Source organism: Antechinus flavipes, chromosome 2 (genome assembly GCF_016432865.1).
Source record: "Antechinus flavipes isolate AdamAnt ecotype Samford, QLD, Australia chromosome 2, AdamAnt_v2, whole genome shotgun sequence".
In the NCBI taxonomy this organism is placed as follows: domain Eukaryota; kingdom Metazoa; phylum Chordata; class Mammalia; order Dasyuromorphia; family Dasyuridae; genus Antechinus; species Antechinus flavipes.
In genome coordinates this window covers 200,593,045-200,605,166 of record NC_067399.1, presented here as the reverse complement: position 1 = coordinate 200,605,166, position 12,122 = coordinate 200,593,045, and the positions used below count along the sequence as shown (strand labels likewise).

Genomic DNA, 12,122 nt, shown 5'->3' with positions numbered 1-12,122 from the left:
TAAATATAATCAAAAATGGGTATTTGAAAAAAGCCTTCAAATTTAGAGGCTAAGTAAATAATTTTCAAGAATATGCTGATCAAATAATAAATCACAGAAACAACAAATCATTTTAAATTAAGTTATACAACAAGAGACGACATACCAAAATTTTTGAGATGCAGCCAAAGCAGTCCTTGAGGGAAATTTTACTCTCTAAATACTTTCATCAACAAAAGAGAGAAAGACCAGATTGATGAATTTGGTGTGCAACTAAAAAGAAAGCTTGAAAAACAACAAATCAAAACTCCTCAGCTAACATAAACATAAAAATTCTGCAAATCAAAAAGACAAAACTGAAAAAAAATCACTGAATTTATAAATAAAATTCAGATTTTTTTAAGCTAATAAAATAACAAATTATTAGCTAACTTGAAAAAGGAAAGAGAAAAACTGAATTGAATAAATCAAAATTGAAAAAGAGAATTTTTAACAGATAAAATGACATGAATGAAATTACTGGAACCATTTTGCCTAATTATAGTCCAACAAAACTGATAGCAAATGTAACGATCACTTATGAAAGAAGAAAATATAAAAAGTTAACAAAACAAGAGAATTTAAATGTCCTAATTTCAGAAAAAAGAAACTTAGCAAGCCATGAATGAACAAAGGAAAAAAAGGAAAATGACAGATATATTTACAGATTCTATCAAACATTCAAACAAATATTGATGACTCTATAATAAGTTATTTGCCAAAATAGAAAAAGAAGACATCCTACCAAAGTCCTTCAATGAGACAAATATGGTCCTGATACCTAAACCAAGGAGAGATAAAGCAGAGAAAGAAAACTAAAGAACAATATCTCTAATGATGATAAATGAGAAATTTTTAAATCAGGCATTAGCAAAGAAGCTCCAGAAACAATTTTTGAATTATTATGTGTTCAGATTGAATTTAAACTAAAAAGTCAAAGTTGGCTCGATTTTAGGAATATTACAAATATAATAGGCCATATTAAATAACAATGAAAAGTCCTGTCATATCAACGGATAGAGAAAACTTTTGAAAAAATACAATAGCCTTTTATTTTAAAACACTAAAAACATAAGAAAAATGGATAGATCTTTCATTAAAATGTTATCCAATATCTAAAATCAAATGTTGTGTTTATCTGTAGAAAAAATTCTACAGAGAGGCCTTTCCAATAAATTCAAAGGTAAAGCACAGATGTCTAATGCCACCCTATTATGATACATTTATAGAAACGTTAGCTATTACAAAAACACAAGATTAAGAAAATGAAGAATAAGCATAATCAAAGAAAAAAAACAAAGTTATCATTATTCTAGATAATACTGTAGTTTAGTTAGAGAACTTCAGAATCAGTAAAAACAACTGAACAAATAAACAATATCAGTAAAGTAATAGAATGTAAAAATGAAAAAAAATTAGCCTGTCTATTCACTGCGAATAAAACCCAGCAGATTTTTAAAAAGTAATTACATTCAAATAATTAGAAAATATAGCCAATAATTGGGAGTCAACCTACTAAGCCAATATCAGGCATTATATTAATTCAATTGTCAAATACTCTTTACAAAAATAATGGAAGTCTTAAATAATTGGAAAGACATTGTTCATAGTTGAGCCTTGACAACACAGCAAAAATGATAATGTTACTTAAAGATATATTGTCATACTAGTAAAATTTAGAGTTACTTTTATATACAAGACAAAATTCTGTAACAAAATTTATCCAGTGGAATATAAGATCAAGAACCTCAAGAGAAATAATGAAAAAAAGAAAAAGAGGAATGAAAGGAGTTTAGCAGTACCTGATATCAAACTGTACTACAAAGCAATAACCATGATAAATACTGATATGAGTTGAAAAACTGAAAGTTAGTCAATAGAGTAGACTGAGTAAAAACAAGATCCACATAAACTCAACCATAGCAGAAAGTGTTCTATAAATCCACCTATAACAACTATCTGGGAAAGGATGCCTCTTGCAATAAAATTAAGCAAAGTTTTGTTTTGTTTTTGTTTTTTAAATTGATGGGAAAACTAGAAAGCAATCTGGCAGAATATAGGTCTATGCTAACATGTCACACAATATACCACAATAAATTTCAAATAGAAACTTGATCATTAAAAGCAGTATTATAAAAAATTAGAGAAAAGAAGAAGATACCTTTCACAACTATGGATAGGAGAAGAGTCCTTGAACAATGTGAAAGATGATCCTAAAAAGACAAAACCAATAATTCTAATTACATAAATGTAGAAGCTTTTAAAATAAATTTTGAGTAAAAGAAAAACAGGGAGAAAAATCTTTGCAGGACATTTTTCTGATAAAAATCTGATAACTAAGATATACAGAAATGGATATAAATACATTAGAACAAAGCTATTTCCCAATAGACAAATAGGTATAGAATATAAATGGACTATTTTCCACTCAAAAAACACAAGTTATCAGAAACCAAAGAAAATATTCCAAATAATAAATAATATAATCAATTAAAATAACATCTGACCTATTAGCCTGGCAAAGATAAAAAAGTAAATGATAAATTGTTAAGAGAAGCTAATGAATTTCTGGAGGCATTGTGAATTGATCTAAGCATTAAGAAAAGCAATTTGAAACTACATCCTCAAAGTCATGAAACAGTACAGACCTTTGAGTTAAACTACTACTTGGAATTAATTATGACAAAGATCATAAAAGAGATAATGATGATAGCATTTTATATTGCACTTTAATGTTTACAAAGCTCACTACAAAACTAAAAGATAGGTGCTATTATTACATTTACAGATGATGAAAATGAGACCACTTGACATTAATTAATTTGTCCAGTGTCACATTTTTGGCAAGTATCTGCGACAGGATTCAAAAACTCAGATTGTCCTTAATCCAAGTCCAACACTCAATTCACTACACTCAAAAAGAAATGATCCCTGACGTCACATATTGACTTAGAAAACCCTATATTAATATTAGTTATGTTGTGCTATATTTTTATTTTTTAAAAATTTCCTAATAACAACTTAGTCTGATTCCAGAAATAAACTTTGACACCTCTGCAATATAACATTTAGCTGACTAAAACATTTATAGCAACCTTTTTAATTATAGAAAAGAATTAGAAACAAAGTACATAATCCCCAGTTGGGGAATAGCTAAACAAATTATAGTATATATTTAATAAAATATCACTAAAGCATAACTAATGTTTAAAGTCACAGATTAAGGGAAACCTAGAGATTTATGTGTGAACTGATATAAAATAAAATAAGCAGGACCAGAACATTTTATGAAATAACAGAAATGCAAAAGAAAATAATTTCAAACACTTCAAAACACTGATGACTACAATGATGATGAATCATGACTTCAGAAGTAATGAATTACACTTTTCACTATATAGCAGAGATATGATAGAAATGAAGAATAAGACATAAAGTCAGTGACTTTATCTTAATTATACTTATTAAAAGAGAGCTTCAATTTTTGTATGAACTGAAAGTTAAATGTATAATGATACTGGAATGGGAAAAGGAAGTTCCTGAAGGAAGAAAGAGGGAAAGGGAAGAAGGAAAGCATGCTTCCTTGAAAGTCTATGACTCACTAGCAGAAGTCATAGTCTCTGCAATTTAATTACCTTGAGTTCTTCACTCAAAGCTAGGTCTCCACAATGAAATACCATGAGCCACTACTAGGCAGATCAGGCTCACTATTGCTTCTACACAACCTCATTGTAGTCCAGGATCAAGGAACAAACATCTTCCATGTTCATCTATTACCATGCCCTTCACCTACAATGCACCAACTCCCTCCAGGGGGTTGATTTGAAGGTTCTAAGCTGTGCTAAGATACTAGCCAAACTCTCTGGGAGAGGGGCTACTCTTTCCCTGACATGATTATGGCAGATTAATATTTCTAATGTATAGAACTGATCATGTCAATCTATTAAAATCCTTTGGGCCCTATTAGGAATAGTAATAAAAAAAAAAAAATCCATGTCTAAACATGGGAACAATTAATTACTCAATCATTACTTAAGAGCTAGAGGAGACTTTAGAGGTCACTCCAGTCCAACTTCCTTAGATGGCCATTAGGAAATGTGAGGGCCAGGACAGATTAAGTGACCTGCCTAAAGTCCCCAAATCCCACAATTGCATTTGCCAAAGAATAACAGAATTGAAATTTAAACCTAGGCCCTCCAAGTCATTTCAAATTCAAAATCTTTTTTTCTTCTATGCAAACTATTCCTAAATTATTATTGAATGAAATCTAATGTCATTAACTTATCAGAGAAGTATCACCATAATTTTGCTTGTTTACCTTTCTAGTTCTATATCATACTACTCCTCAAACTACATCATAATGTATCTTTTAAACATATTTATTATTGTTCAGTTAATTTACTTGTATCTGATACCTCATTACCACACAATTCATAGAGTTTTCTTGGCAAAGATACTAGGGTAGTTTGCTATTTCCTTCTCCAGTAGATAGAGAATCACATATTGAGTGATTTTTCCAGGATCATATACCTAAGTGTGTGAGGCCATATTTGAATTCAGGTCCTAATGATTCCAGGCCTAGAACCCTATCCACTGCACCTAGATGCTTTCTTATTGCAATTCTATTTTGTAGTGAAAAAACTCACTATTAAAAATGTGTGTAGCAGCAAGATTATATAATGATCAATTCTCGTGGATGTGACTCTTTTCAACAGCAAAGTGATTCAGTCCAGTTCCTATGGTCTTGTGGTAGAAAGAATCATCTGCACCCCAGAGAAGGGACTGTGGGGATTGCGTGTGGATCCCTACATAGTATTTTCACTCTTTTTTGTTTTTGTTTGCTTGCATTTTGTTTTCGTTTGCTTGCATTTTGTTTTCTTTCTCATTTTTTTCATTTTTGATCTGATTTTTCTTATGCAGCATGATAATTGCCAAGAGAAGAATTGTACATATTTAACATATATTAGATTACTTGCTATCTAGGGGAGGAGGTGGGGGAAGGAGAAATAAATTTGGAACACAAGGGTGAGTATTGAGAATTATCTATGCCTATGTTTTGAAAATAAGAAGCTTTACAATAAAAATATCTGTGTACATACATCATCTTTACTAAATGATGAGAACAAAAATTAGAAGAATTATGATTTGTTTAATTCTTATCTTTCTCATCGTTTGGTATAACTACATATATAGCTACTTGATGGTTGTTCCATCAAATTCTGTCTTTGACAAGCTTATAAATAAATTTAGAAGTGACCAATAATCTATTTGGAGCCCCATAGGTACCCCAATAAGAAAATGGAACTTATAAATTACCATTAATTATAATTCCATTCAGTTTGCATATCATAATTCAGCTCAGACCATACCTACAGTCCTATGTATAAAGTTTATACATATATGTATGTAAGCATACATATATGTTTATGTGCATGTATAGGTTTACATATATTTATATATATGTATATATTTACATGTACATATATGTGTAAACATTTCTCTCCACAATCTATTACTCTTAAGGCTTCTCACTTGTAGCTATAATTTAACCATTACAGGGGTCCTATATAGAAGCAATAACCCTGGTTCTACTGGTGGGAATGTTTAGTTCATAATGTCAGTGCTAAAATTTTTCCATTTTATTTGCTTTCACCAACCCTTTCCCTCACTTCTAAATCATGACTGCAGTCACTATCTTCTGAATATCTACTTTGGCATACGGTCTAATGTTGGAACCCTAAACTAGGTAAGCTAAATTCCCTTACCCATGAACCCCATTTCTATTTTTCATAGAAAAAAAATTGTAGCTATCAATCATTAATATCATCCCATATTTTTCAAATTTGGGAATTAGAATTGAAATTTCTAAAAACTGTTTTGACAAAATATATGTCCTGGAGGATAAATTCATACATTTCTATAGTGAGTCCCTGAATTATTCCTTAAGTTTCTCTGTGATGGCATTATATAACTTTTTAAAAGCTGTCTTTTTTTTTTTTATACTGTCCTATAGTATTTGACTAAGATTTTAAAAATGAGTAAGAAAATTAGTTGACAAAGTTAAAAAATTTATGTCAGCAATCCAAAATATTCATTATCTTTCCCAGCTAAGTTTTAGGATTGAGGTTTCCATCCTCAATATCCTGTAGAAAATTTAATTTCCCTTTACAATAAAGCCAAAAACATTCTCTTGTTTTCTTAATTGGTGACAAAACATTTAGAGGCATTTTTTACAACATAAAAGACAATGTAAAGGGACATAACAGGAGCAGGCTGTATCATAAGAAGTAATTCTGAAGAATAAGAGTGAACATAAAGACTTTTGAGTATGGACTCAACAATGGATTGTGCATGGGATCTAAAAAGAACCTGTGGAAATGAGTTCAGCACCAAGAGGATGACCATCTGGCAACATTCTCATGGCTTCCATGTACAAATGTATGATCCCCGTAAGCAGACATTCTTTATCTTTTTTGAGGGGCTGATGTGCCCCTTTGGGAGTCTGATGAAGACTATGGACCCATTTTTGGAATATTGTTTTTAAATGTATAGAATAAAATACAAAGAATTACTCTCACCACAAAAATCAATCATATTGAAATAGAGTTGGTTTATTTTTTTACAAGAAATCAGTTTAATGACATCAGGTTAAGAGCCTCTGCCCTAAAGAATATAAGAAGCTTTGGTTTTCATTAGTGGTTGGAATACCCATACAAATTAAATCACAGTCCTTTCCAATTAAATATGATAAAAAATCATAGTATATTAGAGCTGTTAGGAAAATGAGTTCATATAGTTTAATATCCTCATCATTTAACCCTGTTTGCCTCAATGTCTCATCCAGAAAAAAAAAAAAAAGACCAAAACATGGCAAACTACATCAGTATTTTCCCAAGGAAGTATCTTACTATACAAGTATTAAGTACTAGAGGAAAAGCAAAATGGATTTGGGGCAAGATAACTTGGAATTGAATATGATCTCTGCCACAGTAGTGAGACAGTGAATTGATTAGGGCTTTGTTTTTCCTTCCTTTGTGGCATCCCCTTCCCAGAGTCCCCTTCAAAAATGAAGGACAAATAACAACCCTAATCAATTATTTACTCTCACCCTTGTGGCTTTCCCAATCATCCCCAGCCCTCCTTAAATCTACCACAGCTATTCATCTTGTTCCTCTCAAAACAGTGCTTTATATTTCACTACAAAAAAAAAAAAAAAAAAATGAGGATATTGTCAAAAAAACTCCCTCTTCTCTCTATTCTTCATTTCAAATCACTGAGTTATCTTCAGCCTCTACCTCTTCCTTCACCCATTTGACATAGAGAGGTAAACTTTCTGCTTGTGAAGGCAAACATCTAGCTGCACAAGTAATTCATTCCATCCTACCATCTCTAGCACATTACCCCCTTTCATCAGGACTCTCTCATAAATATTTGATCTCTCCCTATATACCGGCTCATTCTATATGTGTTTGTGCACATATATGCTCAAATCCCCCACCCTCAAAAAAAGTTTCTAGATATCTATCACCCTATATTTCTCCTCCCTTTTGTGGTTAAATTCCTTGAGGAGGCCTTTGACAATGCTCATCTCCACTTCTTAGAGAAATTCTCCTTCAACATTCCCATACTTCAGAATACTCTTTTTGTTCCCTAGTTACTAAATGGATTATTTTTTCTCCCACCCACCTAGCATAGAGATACCTCATAATATGAGAACTGTTTTGTGATGGATGACTAACTAATGACCCTCACAGCAATACCTTCAGTTGAAGAAAGAGAGGAACTAAAAATGTAATATAAATGATATAGTAAAAAAAAAAAAAAATCTCTGTACTTGAATGTCAAAAAACCTGGCCTGATTGTACTACTTACATCTTTTTAATCTTAAGCCAATTACTAAGGTCCAAGCTTCCTCATCTCTAAACTGGGGATGCAAATGATCTTCAAAGTCTTTTTAATTGTAAAATCCATCATCTCTCCCCTTCATCAAAAATGATTAAAATGATACATTTCATCCTAGAAGGCATCTCATATATAATAGTATTAATATGTATTATAATGATATACGTAAATTATGATATATGTATAATGTATAATATATAATCAATCCTTTAATTCTATAAGAAGAAACTGAGCAGTAGTAGAGATGGAATTTACACTAATGTGCTCTAACAATAAATCCAATGGCCATTACATTGAACCATTCTGCCTCTTTCCTTAAAGTGAAAAAAATAAAAGGCCAAAGAAAAACATGCTTCTAAATCTATTAACAAGTATGCTTATGTTACTGTCACCCTAAGCATCCAAGAATATTATACATTTTGGTGGGTCTTTTAAGTAGGAATAATAGTAAAATTAAAATAATAATTATGGTTATTACTATATATATATTACTATAAGCCAGAAAAAAATTTCGTTATTTTATTATTACAGTAATTCTTCACTATAGCTCCTATTTCTATAAACTTTTACAATTTACAAAAGCACTTTGCTCATAGGCACCCTGGAGAAGTCCAGCAAAGTTGAATATGAATAGATTTCTTGTCAAGCTTCAATAAAGCCTTTCTCTGTTTATGAGATTGTATGCTAATAGGTTCATTGCACTTTAGGACAGCATACCATAAAGACATTCTCACAAAGTTTGCCTGGTAGTCATTCTTACCACATTTGCCTGTGCTAGGGCAAGAGGGATTGGGGTGGGAAGTGGTAAACCACAAAAAGAGAAGACACCTGCCAACCATTACCTCTTCATCACAGATACTTGTACTGTGTTAATTTTCTTTAAATAAATGTAATAAATTAAAAAAAGAAATTTTCCCATTATGATACCAATCTAAATCTTCACTTAGCCCTAATATTAGAAAAAATTCTCATATTTTCTAGAATCAGAAAAGCTTCAAATTTCTTAATGGTCATCTACGCTGATTTCTACTGACAACATACATCTTCTTAAAACAGTTTTAAGATATCATAGGCTCACAGATTTAAAAGTGAATTGAAATTCAGAGACTAGTTCAGTTCCCTCAATTTACAGATAAGGAAACTTGTACAAAATACTTTGAAGTATAAGCCAACTCAGGAGAGAAAAGTAGCACGGACCCTTACTATTCCAATTTTTAATTAGAATCTTACATTTTAATTTAACATTACTTTTTCTCAGTTTTAAAAAATTTGTATCTTTGCAATTTTTATTCATACCTTCTCTCTAGGAACAAACAGGAATCTAACCCCTTCTCTAGATGACAGACTTTCAAATATTTGAAGACAGTTGATTATGTTGACCCTGAATCTTTTCTTCACTGGAATAAACATACCTAATACCTTAAAAAAATATTCATGTTATGAGCTCCTGGTGCTTCAGTAGTCTAATTGCCCTTCCCCAGATTCTCCAGTTTAATCAGGAAAATTGATAAACTGTAGTACTCAAAGGTGGAGAAGACTTTACTTAAGATCTGATGATGGAATTATTGGGACTATTACCTCTCAACTTCAGGCAGATAAGCCTCTTTTACTATAATCTAAGACAGAATTAGCATTTTTGGTTTTCCACATTATATTGCTGATCCAGATTTAACTTAGGGTCCATTTAGATATTTTGCAGAACAAATGCTAACCTTGCTTCCAGGATCTTACATTTTTTAAATTGATTTTTTTAAATAACTTTTTATTGATAGAACGCATGCCAGGGTAATTTTTTACAGCATTATTCCTTGCATTCACTTCTGTTCCGATTTTTCCCCTCCTCCCTCCACCCCTTCCTCCAGATGGCAAGCAGTCCTTTACATGTTGAATGGGTTGCATTATATCCTAGATACAATATATGTGTGCAGAACCGAACAATTTTCTTGTTGCACAGGGAGAATTGAATTCAGAAGGTATAAATAACCTGGGAAGAAAAACAAAAATGCAAGCAGTTTATATTAATTTCCCAGTGTTCTTTCTCTGGGTGTAGCTGCTTCTGTCCATCTCTGATCAATTAAGGCTCTCTTTATCGAAGAGATCCACTTCCATCAGAATACATCCTCAAACAGTATTGTTGTTGAGGTATATAACGATCTCCTGGTTCTGCTCATTTCACTCAGCATCAGTTCATGTAAGTCTCACCAGTCCTCTCTATATTCATAAATTGATTTTTTTAAAGACAAAAATAAAACTTTACATTTATTCCACTTAATCCTCTTAAGATTCAATCCAACAATCTAAACTATCAAGATCTTGGATCATCTCGAAGTAATTCCTGGGTTAACTTCTCCTACCTTTTTTGTCACCTTCAAGTTTGATGAGCACTGTCATCTGTCTTTATAAAACATTAAAGTGCTAAAAACCAAGCATAGATCTCTGGAATACTTCAATGAAGATTCCCTGCTATATTGACACTGAAATATTAACAAATGTTCTTTGTATCAAGCCATCCAATCAATTCTGAATCCATCTGATTTTGTTACTAATACATATTTTTTCATCTCTTCCATCACAGCACTAAATGATATGGTTGTCAAAAGCTTTGCCAAAATCTAGCTAACCTTGAGTCACTCTTATCACTCTCATCTACTGTCAATAAAGGAAATGGGGTTAGTCTGGTATGACTTTACATATTGGCTCTTCGTACAAGCTGCTTCTCTTTCTTAATTTTCATCAATGATATCTTTAATGATGCAATCCAGAATTTTCCTGAAATCAAAAACAAGGTATACCTGCCTCTAGTTTACAGACTGTTCTCTTCACTTTTTCGCTTAACCTTTTTTTTAAATTTGGGAAACATTTTTTCTCCAATCTTATTGTGCCTCTTTTACTTTCCCTTATCTTCAACTGTCACTGACAGTAGCCCAGTAAATATATGTCCCAATAATTTAACCCAAGAATTCACAGTTCATCTGGACCAAGTGACTTAAAAGTTCTCAACTGCAATGAGGTATCCTCTTGTTGTCTCTTATCCTTTGTCTCTCAACTTGTGTCATTCTCCTTTGCAGAGAAAACAGAAACTAATTAAGAAAAGAGAAAATCTGCCTTCTTTCATTTATCAATTATCATTATCCTCTCTACCTCAAACAAAAAAAGCAGTCCTTCTCTTAGGATAGTTTATTATTATTATTTGCTTTTAACTTCCCTTACTAGCCCTAGCTTTAGAACACCTAACATCATTTTTACAAGACTACCCCATTCTCTTATGTTAATCTTCTATTACCTGCCTTTGCTTCCATTTTCTGCACATTTTATTTTTAAACTGAAATTGCTTTGTTAGCTCCTTATGAATCTGCATTAATCTCTTTTGTCAAATGCTTCTTTCCTTCTTTTGGATTTGTTTCTTTAACTCTTCAGAATTTTTATTTTCTGTTCCTCCTAGGCTAACTTTCTCTAAAGCCTTTTAGTCCAGAGGTCTCTATGTTTTCTTTCTGAAATTTAGTACACACACACACACACACACACACACACACACACACACACACACTCTTCATCATCTCCTCCCTCTACCTTTCCTCAAGCCCCAACTAAAATCTCACCCTCTACAAAAAGCTTTCCTTTCATTATTTCCTATTTATGCTATAAATAGCTTGCTTAAAAGTGCTTGTTTGTTGTCTTCCCCAGATTAGATTGTGAATTCTTTGAGGTCAGGGTCTGTCATTTGCCTTTCTAAGTATTCTTAACCCTAGCACAGTACCTAAGGCAGTAGGCATTTAATAAATGCTTATTTATTTGCTGCCAAACTTTTGAAGAGGTCATATTACCCATCATTCCCACAACAGCAACCAATTACTTTTTTAGAATCAGACTGGATATAATTTTCCTTTATGAGGACCTCCACCTTTGGATGGAAGAAATTATTACTAAGGCTAATCAAAATGTAATTAGCTGTTCTGCTTTCAGCAGAGAGAGTTCCAGTATTTATCTGTTTATTTGAAATCCCCTACCACTGCTACAGCAATGCCTCTGTGCCAGGCTTTGATCCAGTTCCCAGATTCATTGGTATCCTCTTTCTAAGTGTTCTGAACTATCCTCCAATGACAAAATCACAAATCATTTCTGTTTCTCCCTTCTTTGCCCTTCCACCCAGATATTTTCCATTGTACTTTTTCCCTCTGGTTCTAGGATTTCCTCAAATGTGT

The 12,122-nt window shown here is 32.1% G+C and overlaps 1 protein-coding gene across 4 annotated transcripts in view; it reads right to left on the bottom strand.

Moving 5' to 3' along the window:
* The window catches only part of RNF144A (ring finger protein 144A), a 141,361-nt gene that overhangs the window by 111,435 nt on the left and 17,804 nt on the right, over positions 1 to 12,122 (bottom strand). For 2 of the 4 annotated variants that reach the window (XM_051976071.1, XM_051976072.1), the window contains one exon: positions 2,180 to 2,231. The exons of the other annotated variants lie outside the window; for them this stretch is intronic. The gene's annotated coding sequence lies outside the window, so the exon portion shown is untranslated. The remainder of the gene's footprint in view (positions 1 to 2,179; positions 2,232 to 12,122) is intronic. 4 annotated transcript variants of the gene reach the window in all.